At 38.8% G+C, this 14,864-nt stretch overlaps 1 protein-coding gene across 3 annotated transcripts in view; it reads right to left on the bottom strand.

Moving 5' to 3' along the window:
* The window catches only part of znf644b (zinc finger protein 644b), a 34,861-nt gene that overhangs the window by 15,216 nt on the left and 4,781 nt on the right, over positions 1 to 14,864 (bottom strand). For all 3 annotated transcript variants that reach the window (XM_010791663.1, XM_010791665.1, XM_010791666.1), the window contains exon 2: positions 12,360 to 12,409. The gene's annotated coding sequence lies outside the window, so the exon portion shown is untranslated. The remainder of the gene's footprint in view (positions 1 to 12,359; positions 12,410 to 14,864) is intronic.

Below are 14,864 nucleotides of genomic sequence, written 5' to 3'. Positions count from 1 at the left end.
TGCTTTTCTCCCGCGCCGCTTTATAAAAACATTTTAGGCTAGGGTGTGGAAGAGGAGTTGAAACATGCCGCGGCTCTGTGCCCGCTGCAGAATGCGTCTAGTGACTCGGCGCGGGGAAGCGCGGGGTAGAGGCACGCGCGAGGGCGCGCCGCAGCTGGCGGTGCGCCTCCGGGGGCTCAGTGCTGCCATTTCATCCAACTTGCCATTAAGCGAAACATTTCACAACAGACCCTGAGAAATCTCAACAAACGACCACAACCGATCAAATGATTAAAATTGAGCTGATCCTTACTTTTCCTCCCCGTCAAAAACACTGCCTTCCTTGAACGACTCTTCTTTGCAGAGGAAAAAATCCTTCGATTTGTCCCGATGCAGAGGATGTTTTGTTTGGAGATGCCGGTCCAATTTGTTCATTTTCAAGCTTTCGTTACTGAGCACCTCTCCACATAAAACACAATGAGGCCGCTCCTCTCCATTTCTAACAGCTTTTGTGAAGCCAACGTTTAAAAACTCCTCTTTGTATCGTCTTTTTGCCATCATGTACGATCGGGATTAATCAACAGACAATAAACAATAAACAGACGGCGCGAAAACTTTCGCGGGGGGCGCGTCAGAGCTGATACAAATACAATTTTAATTTTAGTTTATTTGTATTTAGAAAATTAAATAATTCAATATACAATGCTATATATGCATAATTTCATTTTCAAAATAAAAAATAAAATACAAAAATTATTTAAAAAATTGTATTTGCAACGCAGCCATTAGCTCTGACGCTGTGTGTGTGTGTAGCAATGCATTTAACATGGCGACCCAATCAAAATGGGTCCGCGACCCGACCCTGAGTTTGGGAAAGGCTGATCTAGATGAATGTGAAGCCTTTCTATCTGACCTGTTAGTGTCAGTGTCATTTTGTTGTCTTCTGCATTTTTAAGAATCCTCTTTGAATGGCAGTAGAGTCTTTATGGTAGTGTTAAGGGTTCCCTGGCTCTTATATATCAAGATGGCCTTGAGCAAGGCCTCTCAAAACGTGACACCCTAATACAAATATTTATAACAATAGTTTGAGATGAGGACAGTGACAATCAGGGGTTAGTAAACTAGAAAGATTAGCCAACAGGAAGAAGAAGCATCAGTTGAGGATGAGCAGGATTAATGAATATTGGGTAACAAATACAAGTAATAACTTGAAATAAATAAATAAATGGAAATGGTTTAATTGAACTTAAAGACTGGAAACCAAAAAAAGTCGGCTAATTACTTTACAATGTTTTTAATTAGAGAAACAATTGGATGCCATGATAATGGGCAATGGAACTAAATATAATCTGTGTGGTATGCAGCTTTGGACAGCAGTTTAACAGGCAACTGCTGTCAAAAGGCTCAAGTATAAGAAGTTCAATGTACCTGTTATTTAATTATACATTTATTTGATATGGTTGTGTTCTTTGGGTATGCAGAAGAGCATGGAGAACAGAAACAGCAATAGAACATTTGATGCAATCGCTCTACTGAAAGACAGTCAACTGACAGAGAAAGAATCCAACATCATTCGAGTCACTTATCAGGAAATAATACCAAACATTTAGAAGTAATAGCTCGTTAGATCTTAGTATTTCTATCTTTTTTTCTCTTGTATACGATTGTATGTGCAATTCTTTTTTGGACTATTGATTGAACAAAACCATCAAGACAAAGTAATCTTGGGCTGTAGAAAATTGTAATGTGCATTTTAAACAAAATCTTGACATTTTATAAAGCAAATAATTAGAAAATGATCTGCTTATTAATTCATAGGGATAATTATTGTTAGCAGCATCTCAAGGAAACGTCCGGACATCCACTAAAAATGCTAAAAGTAAAAGATATTTACATTGAGACGTTTATTTTAAACTTAGAACACAATTCAGTGCAAACAAGTGAAATAACCCAAACTTCCTGGTCTACTGAGGACAACACACACACTGAAGAGAGTTTGGCGCTGTAGGCTTGTAAAGGCTGTGAATGTCTAAGCAAATTCCTTCTTCCTGTTCAACTGAAGACCCGGGCTGGCAGCACAGTGGAGACGGCGCTAAAAACCAACTGGGACCAGTCAGCCAAACCATTTCAACTGCTGGAGCTGTCTGTACGGATCAACAGCCAGCCTCATACTCCTCTGCCATCGCCTCCGCTGCACAGACGTCTAAACAAGGGGAGCCACGCTCCCTCAAGTACTGCACTACACAACTTCCTGGGCTAATGGGATCTATTGATTTATTTGACACAGTGTGAATTTATGAAGCTGCCTCTTAAGTGTGAAGGTATCAAAGAGTGGCTCAAAAACAAACAGACAGAGATTCAGTTTGACACTCCGGTAATCCCAAGGTGAGTGTGTTCTCTCGGAGAAGGTGCCACAGTAAACAAAACATCTACTTTCCTAGCCCTGCCGTTCTATTCTCAGTACCAAGAAAAGTAGGCAGAAATTAGCAAGACGCCACAAATCTCCCTTTCTTGAAAGTGACTTTTTTCTTTTTTTAGCAGCAAAATTATAAACCCCAATTTGGAGTATTCATGAAACACCCTACATTTCGTAAATTAGCACAGGAGAAAATAAAGAGAGCGGCTTCACACCATGTCTTTGTCTGGATTACGCACTCTTTTATCCCACTGAATTCTTGTCACCCAAAGGTCATTTCCATAATAATGGTCTTCTTTCTCCCTAATGGGATTTTGGCTGTGATTATGAATGCCAGCGTCTTGTGCAGACACTATCAGCCCTATCATCCTGAATTGCACAAATGTAATTACACAAAGCCTTTGATAACTAAACAATGTAATTTACTGCTTGAGTGAAAATATATACCGTGTTATACGACTCAAATTAGACTCTAAAGGACAATATAGGAGTACCATAGGAGGTGTGTTGCAAATAAAATTATCTTCTTTGTAATAAAGACAATAAAGAATACCGAGTGTTCATTCAAATGACTTAGAAAAAGATAAGTTAAAGGAGCAGCTCCATATTTTTGGAAGTATTCAAATGATACTTCATTGTCAAATGTCTAATGCATACAAATCATTTTGTTAACAATCGGCTGTGGAGGGAATATATGTTTTTAATTCAAACAGATTTGGACTAGCTGCTTCCCCATTTCCAATTTGAGCTTAGGTTAGATAGGCTAACTAGCTGCTAGCTTAGCATCATTTCTAAATAATGCTTCAGAGTTACAACTTTTCAGTGGTTTTAAAACAGTTTCGATTTACTTCGGATGCCAAAGATAAGCAGAGTAGACCAATATCAGAACGATTTACAGCATGACCGGAAGATCTGATTATCACACTTTTACAGACAACTTTTCAGAAACAGCAGTACATTAAAGGACATTTTCTTTGTAGAGTTTTCTTTCTCAATCATATGTATTCACGTAGCTATAACACAAACGGTATTACAGTTGTTAATCTTACAAAGTCGCTAATACAAACATTTACTCATTGCTATGCATGCCAAAAACAGATTTGTTAAACAAAAAAAAATACTATTAAAATGAAGCACTTTGTACTTGCTCCCGAAACAAAAGCATGTGCAGTCAGATCAAGACCTTTACAACTTGAGGCAGTACTTCACAAGGGGTCCAAAATCAACACAAAATGAAAGTCCCTTGTAGTTGTTCTAGCAAATACAATGGAAAAATGATAAGTAATAATTTCTTGCACAATCCGTGGTGTGTGAAAGGTATCTGCAGCTACATAATAAAAAGTATAAAAACTGTTAGAGAAGTGCATTAGAAACAATCCTGTTCTTTGTCCGAGATCCTACACGAGTAAAGGTGTGTTGAGGAGCCCCCCCGATCCTGCCCGCAACAAACTTCTCCGTGCCCCCCTCGTCCTAGAGAAGGGGAATGAGTGAAATGGCTGTGATGGTAGATTTACTGATGAAAAAAGGTGAAGCGAGAACATTGGGAGTGATAAAAGGGGACAGGGAGCGAGTGACAGTTGGGTTAAGACAGAAGTCATGTTCAATAGCAGGTAGAAACATCAAACGGGGAGTTCACAGGAAACCCATGCAACCTTGTCTTGAAGGAGGATTTTCTGTTGTGTGGAGTAGATTATATCTGTTCAAGCTGCTGACACAGCCTCATTTGCTGCCCGTAGTGTTGGAGGGGGATTAAACGATATAAACTTTAAAGCTTTAAACAATACCTTTCAAAATTAAATGGATTAAGGGAGGGATGTCTGATGGGGATTTCCCAAGGCTTTGTTAGTTTTAAACTCTACTCCTTTTAAAGAGGGTAAGAAGAAGAAGAAAAAACAGCAGTTAGAAATGTCTCAGGCATGTGACCGTTTTAATGAGGCTGCTCTCACGTTGAGGAGGGCAGTGGAGCAGATGGCTCTCATAAACATCATATCTGCTCTGTTTAGATACATGACTTCTCAACCCCCCGACACTGAGAGGAAAACAAACCCGAGCACCACCACAAGCACTACCCACTTGCCCGCTTTTGGCAAGCTGTGCCGGCTCGTCGAAATGGCACATTTCCATTTATTGCATTACTCCTTCATAACAATATGCATGAGCTGCGCAATGGATATACATAAACTCTAATCTGTTATAAGCAGGGTCTGGGAGTAACAGATTACATGTAACGGGATTGCATAATCAGGATACAAAAAAAGCAAGCTGTATTCCCGAACAGTTACATTAATCGGAATCAAGTTTATTACCCGGTAAAAATTAAAAATGTAGCACAATGAATATATCACAATGTATGAACATGGATGTAATCAGATTACCGGTAGATTCTTTAAAAATGTGGAATACCATGTTAAAATATATTAAAAAAATTAAGAGATATATTAAAATGTTAACTGCCTGAATTTGCCATTGCCTGAATTTTGTTTTTTCCTTTAATTATTATTTTTTTTAATACTTAATAATAACTTAATAATTATCTTATTGATATTTCTTTACTCTTGTATTGTTTTGCATTATATTTTTTGTGTTTATATATTTATTTTCTTCTATTTTTAAGAAACAATTTCCCAACTTACGATAAAGTATCTATCTATAATTTATTATTCAGGTAATCCAACAGTAATGGAAAGTAATCAGGTTACATTACTTTATATTGTGTTACTTAGATTACGTTACTGATAACAGTTTTTTGAATGTAACTTGTTATTGTAAAAAAAATACATTTTATAGTAACCCTCCCAACCCTCTTAGTATGTAGAGGGGCTGCAGCGCTGGGTATTTTTGCTTTAGTGGCAGATATGTTGACTTTTATTAAATGTTATTATTACCATATAACTGAGAGCACAAAGACACGAACCAAGACGGAAGTTGTTGCTATGATTAGGCAGATGCTTACCTCTCCGGTTGAGATGGGGGAAATGAAAATATATTTATATCAAACTTTGTTGCCGCAGACATGTGACCATTCAGATGAAAGGGAGTCGGTGTCAAACTGCTCTCTAAATTGAGGACGGGCTCCATGTTGCTGAGCAGACATCAGTGAGCTTGAATTTGAAGGCATGTCAAGTATCGCAGGTATTAGTATGAAATCTCTCATTATCTTTCTTTAAAACATAATATGAGTGCACCGCTGCGGGGACGGGGAGCAGCGGCCCCGTAGTCACTAATGGCAACCAAAGTGTAGTCATCTAGATCTCTATTATTAGACCTGGAGAACATCTCTTAACAGCAACTGGATCAAGTGTGTCGTCTGCAGCCTGTGATGGGGTTTATAGAGCTAGAAGTGGCTCAAATAAGCACCGCATGGGGTCAAAGAGATGACATGAATAGCAGAACAAAGAAGCAGCCAGCCTCTGACGAGAAAACGCCCAAAACTGCGCCTGTCAAAAAGTCACAAGGAATTCAGAGGGGCAACGAAAGCCTATTTATCTAACTCTATCAGGGAAAACGGACAGCCTGAGCGCAGCGGCCTTGACAGCAGTGGGATTCCCTTGTCATTTCCCAAGGTCCACACACACACACACATAAACACACAGACGCGTGTAAGGCGATTATTCAGTGCCGCTTGTCAATTGTACCTTTTCAACCCGGATCAATGCGTGGTCTTGCACCGGGGGCCTGTATCAGCGCCAGTCATTAACATGTGAGTGGCACTCTATCAGCCCCAGATCCTAATAAATCAAAGGGTCGGCCACAGAAGAAAAGAGGCTAATATTTCCTCAATAACCCCAAAGGGACACCATGGAGAGATGCAAATTGCCTCCCAGGAGACCCCGGGGGATGTGAAGGAGAAACTCGCTGGGAGGCAAAGGGAAGCTAATGAGTATAATGCTAAATGTATACAAGGAGAGGGAGAAATCCCTCTCTATTCATACCAATTAATACAATCTTATCAATGGAGGTGTACTGTAGAAGGAGGGCCCACGTCTAACCCCGTGCCCTCCTCCCCACTTCCACCGAGCAAGCGTCTGTATTATTCAGCACGGGCCGGGCTGCGGTCATTAGCCCTGTGGGAGGCTGGGCCAGGCCTGGGGAGTTAAGGAGATTTTAAAAACCACTCACTCCTCACATCAAAACAAATCGGGGCAAATCAAAGGGGCTCAAAAATGTCCTTTCTTGAAGGGGCGAGGGAAGAGACCCGCCATTGTTATGAAAGGCTTCTTTTTGTGGCGTCAAAGAGCAAACGCATGAACAAGATAACGTTAGCTATAGCTTCATTCATCATGATGCATTTAAGGAAATAATGATTAGCGATGATTAGAAAGTCGTGACATGAACTAATATAGATGCATGGTAGTGTTAAATGTCTAAGCATAATAAGTAGAAAATGATGGCATCAATATATTCAGTTAATTAAATTGAGCTTTACTGTGACATTCTAGCTTTCAATAGTTTTTCTCATTAACAGGTTAACAGGATGTTCTCCCAGTTTCTTGATATAAAAACAAAACCTGTTTTATTTTTTGCATTGCAGATTAAACCTGAATAAATAAAACCAACAAACACACACTGTGAAAATTATTCCCCCAAAATGTATTTTCCAAAACAGAAATCACTTAATGGGGGCAAAATGTTTTCCAACCAAAAGCTGATGTTTCATGGACCTTTTTTAAATCAAGTTATTTGGTTGTGGTAATAATGTTGGTATTTTATTATCCCCTTGAACTACAATCTGATACAATATGATCTGTAATTGTATAAATGTATGGTCTTTTGAAGAAGCAGCAGACACTTCAATGGTAAAATAATTGGTGTGGCACTAAATCCTCCCCAGTACCAAATATCAACAAGAGAAGGCACCTGCAGCCAACGATTGATGTGGAAAATACGAAAAAGTGGCAAGAAGACGTGATGACTCATGATGTGATGACTTGTGCAGAACATAAGTTTCATTGCAATGATAAGAGACTGACACTTTCCTTTAAAAATGTAATAAGACAGAACGCAAGGATACATTAACTGGGTATTTTTGCCATGCTCCACAGCGCCCCTAGTGGTCAGTAACTCCACAGAGGACCTTTAAGTTACCTCTGAATCGATACTGCCATACATCCAAAGGAAATCGAAGAGGTTTGTATTTTAAGGAAGCATTTGAACTTCCTGAAAAGGGTAAACAATTGCTTCAAAGCATAAAAAGAAGGAAAAAATGCCTCAATCTATCATTTTGAAGGTCATTTATCAAGGTGGAGAAATATACCTGACAGCAGGCGGATTTGTCTTCTGGAGATCACGGAGGGGACTCAAATGAAGGTTAATCACTATATAACTTTCTGCATGTCTAATCCTACACTCCAGATTTCATTGAGCATAGCTGTAAAAGCCCTCCGTCAGCATAATTATGCCTAACCTGTGCCCCCGCATGCTCAAATCTCTCAAATATCACAGCCAACTCTGAGAATAAGTGGGACATTAATGAGGAAAGTGCTGAGCTCAACCTTAGAGCAGTACCACAGAAAGGGTTAGCCGCCTCTCAGCTCATGTTCAACGGAAGCTCTCTAATCCAAACCCTCAAACACAGAGCTGTTTGGACCTGTGAGATGTTAAATACTGACTTCACATTCTTGCAGACTTTGGTTTATCTTGATCAGGCCTAAAATATAGCAAAAATATATTTCTAGGTAATCAAGATGTAATCATCAGGTTAGTGAAATGCAAAAAACACAACCTATATTTATCATAATACCTTAGAATATTCTGTATATTAACATGACTCTTTTTATCTTTGATTTACTTTCAGGTTACACTTAATTACAAAATGTAATTTTTTTGTATTATAAGCTATTCTTTGTTTTCATGCATCATTCCTTTGATTCAATTTAATGTGATTACACACTGCACATTAGCTGATGTTGCTTGTCCTTGTATCATCCCCTTGAGCGAGGGCTGAGCGCATCAGTGATCATATTCTGCCCCTTAGTGGAGGAAACGGTCCATAACCCGAGTGAAACAGGATAATTGGAGGCTTGATCTGCAGAGGCTGGATTGTGGACATCTGCAGCTCCCGACTTACTACTTCATTCAGCCTTGGACAAAAAGCAATCTCACCTGCCGGCTTCTTAGATTTAAGTAACGGAAATCTGTCTTTCCTTTCAAACAAAACCTTCTCCAAGAAAGAGTAACTCCCATGGCCCTTTAAAAAACACACTGCCACTCAATGTACATGTAAATCCAGGATTGTGAACATGAAAAACATCCCAAACTAGAAACTAAAAAAGAATGGAAATCCAAGTTTGGATTAAAATAACCTGGCTTGAAAAGCTTCTAGCTTGAGGGTTTTTATATAATCAGACTGCACCGGAGAATCAAAACGAGAGAATGAACCCTGATCTCTACAAATTCATCCAAAAATATGTTTCTGCAAATCCCTCTCAGGAGGGCTGCCATCACATTAAGACAGGGAAAAACTGCCTTATAACTCCATCCTACTGCAGCAGCAGTGAATGTTCACCATTACGTTTCAGTAAGAGGATTTTAAGTCCATGTATTTGCACATACAGTACATGTGTAAAACAAATGTGTAACAAATCCTATTGGCAACAAGGGTCCTGGTCCTCCCTAACACAACATATGGATTCAAAATGTCATGATTTAGGGATGCAGAGCGGTTTATACAGGCTTTTCGAAACCAAATGTTTGTAAAAGTGAAGTTTTATAAAGGTTAATTATGGTCATACATGCCATTCAATTCTGTTTGCTCTTTCTTATGCTGCGTTCACACCGGACGCGATGCGAATATTCGCTTCGCTCTAATCGCTCCTATCGCATCGTTCTAACCGCTCAAGATTCACCGCGGCTGCCAGCTGTGTTTACTCGCGTCATTCAAACAAGACGTGCTGGAGAGGGAGCTCTACAACAAAATGAACATATTTTAGCGTGATTAAATTGTAATACACGTTTCTAAATGATGCCGAAGTAACAACATACTGATACCGGTTAGTAAAAACCATGAATTAATGCTTGACAAGTCTGCAGAAAAACCTTTTAAAATGCTTGTTTTCCTAATGAAGATCAGAGGCCTGTACTACGAAGCAGGTTCAACCTAATGGATATGTTTGAGTTAACCGGTTGGCCTAATCCAAAACATACGCGCTCTCGCTAAACTGTACTACGACGCGGGTTATCAAGTGGATCGCTCAAGCCAGCCGTGTCCTCTAGTTTGGTGCGCGTTCACATGAAAGGGGTGGTATCTGGAGCATTCGACCAATCACAAACATGGAGAAGCATACTCATAGCGCAGCGTCATACTTCCTGAATGAAAAGTCAACTATAATATTAGACATATGAAGAAGTTAAACTTTAAACATCCATGACTTAAACACTGTATCCAGGATCAAAGCCACATAGCAAGGTGAATACAGCTGGTAACAGAAAAAGTGTTTGAATGCGTACATTAACAGGTTTATGATATCACTGTCTAAGACACGAGTGGATCTGACTTTAATTACATTTGTCTCAAGTGTTTCGTCAACTTAATGTGTTGCTTAAAATAATACTTCTGCATACAGTATGTGACACTGTGAGTGTTGCACGGCCAGATACGTCTCAGCTGACTCAGATAAGGAAACTAGAGGACACGGCTGGCTTGAGCAAACCAGTTGATAGCCAGCGTTGTAGGACAGTTTAGCGAGAGCGGCTTTGTTTTGGATTAAGTCAACCGGATAACTCAAAACATATCCAGGATAGGTTGAACTAGATTCGTAGTATACCCCCCAGGTTAGCCGCACAGCATAAGTTACCATGGAGATCTAGCCTGCTAAAAAGAGAACCAGCTTCGTAGGACCGGAAACCCAGAGTTTTTACTGAAGTTAGCCTGTTAACCTCAAATCCTGCTTCGTAGTACAGGCCTCGGGTCGACCAGGCTAAGCTAACGTTGTATATGCTCATTCCACACTCACAACAACGGCCTACAGACAGAAATAAACCAGCGACTGTATTCGCCATGACACAGACAGTCAGTGGTTTATACTTGTTTAACTTTTGTCCAGTTTCTTAACAGATATGAGGAGCAGTGAGCTCAGAGTGCTAACTGCTAACAGCTAACGGCTGATGTTTTCTGGTTGAACGTCAGTGACGGCAGGCTGAGATCCTCACCGCTGATTGGCTACCGCGAGATCGAGAAATGTAGGTTCAGTAAGTATTTTGCATAATAATGTTAAATGTGTCTCGTCGCACTAATGGATATGATACATGAACCCTTGATTAAAATGCACATTTATTTTCTCATTTTAAGTACGATTTGGTAAGTAGCAGTTATTCAGTGCCATTACCAAAACTTTTGTCATCTTCTCCCAGTCAGAGTTCCCTCATTGTTCATAGTTAAAAAAAACGTTTACCCCGGAGCTGAATTATCTGGAATTATCCCCCTCCTACACAAAACAAACGGCCCCAGCAAATAAAATTGAAAGAACACTTAATAGTGCAGTTTCAATGTAAACATCTGTATTTCTTTAACTGCAGTAAACTTTAGCTTGTTTCTCAGATAACCTCAGAGAGGCCGGTGATTACATCTTTATGGATAAATAGAACCAAGATCAAAGAAGTTTAGATAATCCGTCTTAAAACTGGAAAAAAAGTTGAATAATGTCCCCTTCTGGCAGAGAACCAAGAAGCTGAAGCATTTTCACAGCTATACAATGACATTACAGATGAATAAATGGAACCCTGATTAACATTTGAGATTTCACTATGTCTGAATGTAGTTAAAAACAATGGGGACAGTGAACGTTAGCAACTAAAAAACATATTTAACACTGGTCTCGTAGTTATAACAAATGGTAATGCGGTAGTGCTTCCTTTTATGATTGGTGGTACAAACTTAACTCCTCCTCTTCAAAACAAATGGACCCGGGAAATAAAACTATTAAAAATACTTAATAAATCAGTTTCATGTTAAAAATGATGTTTCCTCAATGCGGTTGGCCAGACACTAACTTTTGCTCGGCCTGTTTTTCTGATATCTTAAATTCCAGACATCATAAAATCCTTATATGAATAAAAAAACTTGATCAAAATCTGTATTAAAACCGGATTAAAATGATGTCGCCATGAAAGCTAACCATATGAAAGCCCCATTGAAACCGATGGTTTACTCTAGGTTTGAACATAAAAAAGTATATGGTTTGATGCAATAATGCAACTCAACAACATGTATTACACCGGTCTAGTCGTTTTTAGACATTTTAATGCAGACAAGTTACAAATAATACCTTTCATGATTAGATTACTATGGTACACATTCATCATGGTGACAATTTCCACATCAAAATAGGGACTTATATTTTTAGGATTGAACAAAGACTGGAGTAAACACTGGTTGGGTTTCACACCGGAGAATAATCAACAGCCAGCTTGTCACTCCCTACAACCTGCCAAGTGTAGGAGTGGAAGCACTGACACATGTAACTGACATCTCAGATTTAATTTGACTGCTAATCACACCCAGCTACAGTTTGAGAGCATTTCACACGTCGGAGCTACAGTTTCAGGTGTTAAGCCGGTAAGGAGACATACTACTGTGCCTCTGAATGCTAACACCTCTTCAGAGTCGGTCACATTTTTGCTTTATGCTCTGCCATTGTGATTATAATGATGATAATACTAACAAGAACATTAGACTCCACAGACACACACATTTTTCTTTCTTTTCAATTAAAAAGCAATCAACACTCATTTTGAGTTTTCCCCGCTCAAATACTTTTAATTTCAGATCAATGGCTATTTGAATAAACATATGTCGCTCCACAGGAGGTCACCCTGTTGTGATTCCCGTCTCAATCATAAAGCTGATAATAAGAGACGATATTCTACTAACACCTGTGTTTGTCAAATTAGAGAAAGTGGATCTCAATAATGAGGCAGAATATTTAACAAGTTACATTGAAAGAAATAAGAAAAGTAATGTACTTACCAGTGAATGTTGAAGCACAGATTCCCCCTCATGGCTCCTGGAAAACTCATCTGTAACAGAGAACATGTTCTCAAACTTTAAACTGCTCACAACAGAGAACTGAAAAACATCTCAGCTTCAGTAAGATTTTGGGATCACATCTGACACACCCTGCCTAAGGAAATCTGTCCCTCCAAATGCAGACTCTGTATTAGGGTCCAAAAATAAAAGCTTGATTTTTGTTCTTGCTAAATAAATCCACACAAGTACATGAAAACATGATTATGGCAGCGTCACATAAGCGTTGTGATGATCAGAAGATCAATTGTGTTACAGGATCTTTTGTGTTCCTGTGTTTGTGTCTCCAAAAACCCAAAGGGTTAAGCAACAAATACTCAGATTATATGTTAATCATTTATCAAACACATTCCTCCCTTTTTGTGGTTTAAGAAAAGAAACATAATCAACAGACTAAACAATTAAAACAATGATTGGGCACAGCCTTGGTGTTGCCATAGTATTTTACAGGATCATTGTTAGCCTAAATGTGAAGAAAAAGTCAGCACCATCAGCAAAGTTAGGGACAGCCCATTATGTTTCCTGATTATTCTTCAACTTAAAGCTCAATTTGAACATTAAATTAAGAAAATGGTTTGCCAAAGGTATTTAATTAACTTAAAATGTTTTCAATACGGAAACTGAAGCTAAGAGGATATGTTAATCGATTTCCCGCAAAACAATAATCAACAACCATTTTGAAAACGTTACATCAAAAGCAAAGCGTATGGATTTACGGAATACCTGGCGTTAAGAAAAAACAAGCATTTCCTAAATAACCATGGTGTCTGGGAAATTGTGTTGGATGCAACTTTAACTATTTTCTAATGATTAAACATGAAAATAAAAGATAACACTTATATACAGCCAAATGGGAACAGGCATATATATTATGAGTGAAAACAGAACAGCTATATACTGTATGTTCATCACCAAGAGAAAACAACTTTGATATAAATTCATTTCCATGCAGAGGTTTAATGAGTCTTTCAGTGATTCAGACGGTGTGATTCTATGGATGCCCGCCCTTATTTCCTCGCCTTTGATATAATTCTGCAGACCTCAATGTTCTTGGTAGATCCACCTGATTACTAAAATATCTCCTCTCTGCAGCTGTTCCTCAGCTGAGTTGCTAATTCAGGCCAGTGTTCTCCCATTTAAGTAGTCCCCGGTGTCTTCAGTTATAGCAGTGTAAGCAGCCGGGCAGACCAGCAGAGAACACAGAACTGTTTGCTATGCTGAGCATTCAGGGACTTTAAGCATCTTGGTTAAAATATTTGACCTTGTCAAGTGACATTTAATCAATTTGTGGATAAAATGCCTCGACCGTCTGATTTATTTAGTCGAGCAGTAGCACCTACACCAGGCTGATAAGCTGCCATTGACTTCCTCCTATAGCCACGTAAGCTCTTCTTATAGACACCTGCAGGGAGTCATGGACTCACTTATGTAGGTCTACGCTTTGATTTGATAAAACCTCTATTCCTGAGCTGATTACCAAGATATGAGTAATGCAACTATGCTTGTTATCTCTGCTGGCAATTAGTTGGTTCAATGATTCATGAAAATCACAAATTGCAAAAGATAAAGATGGGAGACTGAAATGTTTGGATAGAAGGACGGACGAACGGATGGATGGACAGATTGATGGATGGATGGATCATGGATGTATGAAGCGCCAACTTATTTAATATATAAATCGTTTTTACAGTTTACAAGCACAACTGCATTTTTGAAGTAGTTTTCTTTTTCAAAATTCAAAGATTCATAGATCCAAGGTTCAAAAGCATGTCAGTGTTTCCCACAGATCTGAAATATACATGGGGGGGTGGTGGTAGCGGGAGCGGGGGGGGGTTGAGGTGACGTTAAAATTACCCTTTCTGTTAGTCGCTTGTTAACAGACCCTTCACGCGATGGCAGAGCGAACAGGTACAGGCAGGGCCCATAATGATAGCCCTATAGTTTAAATCTACTACCCACACATAAACATATGGAAATGGGTTACTATTTTAAAAAAAATGGTAAATGTATTTAGGAACCTATCAATGTGATTTTAAGTGGGGGTGGACTCAAATCCTCTTGGGGGTAAAAAAAAAAAGTTAAATGTTGGAGTGAAATGCATCAATCTGGTGCACTTTGAGGGGGAAATAAAGAGACTAGATCTATGGAAACACCTATATGAAACAGAACTGTATACATTTCAATAATCATAAAATCATGGCCAAAACCAATAACATCCCATTTCCAATATGAAAAACACTGAAACTTGTTTATTTATTTATTTTTCGGTAGGGGTGCACCGAATGGGAAATTCTTGGCCGAAACCGATACCGAAAATAGGAAACAGTTTGCCGAAAACCGAATGCCGAAAAGCCGAAAATGATTAATAGAAATATATATATATATATATATATATATATATATAGAAATATATATATATAGATGTATACATTTTTTACCAATGTTGTT

Source organism: Notothenia coriiceps, unplaced genomic scaffold (genome assembly GCF_000735185.1).
Source record: "Notothenia coriiceps isolate Sejong01 unplaced genomic scaffold, NC01 NC01_scaffold00035612, whole genome shotgun sequence".
NCBI lineage: Eukaryota > Metazoa > Chordata > Actinopteri > Perciformes > Nototheniidae > Notothenia > Notothenia coriiceps.
The sequence above is the reverse complement of the archived record's forward strand: the minus strand, read 5'-3'. Positions and strand labels throughout refer to the sequence as shown.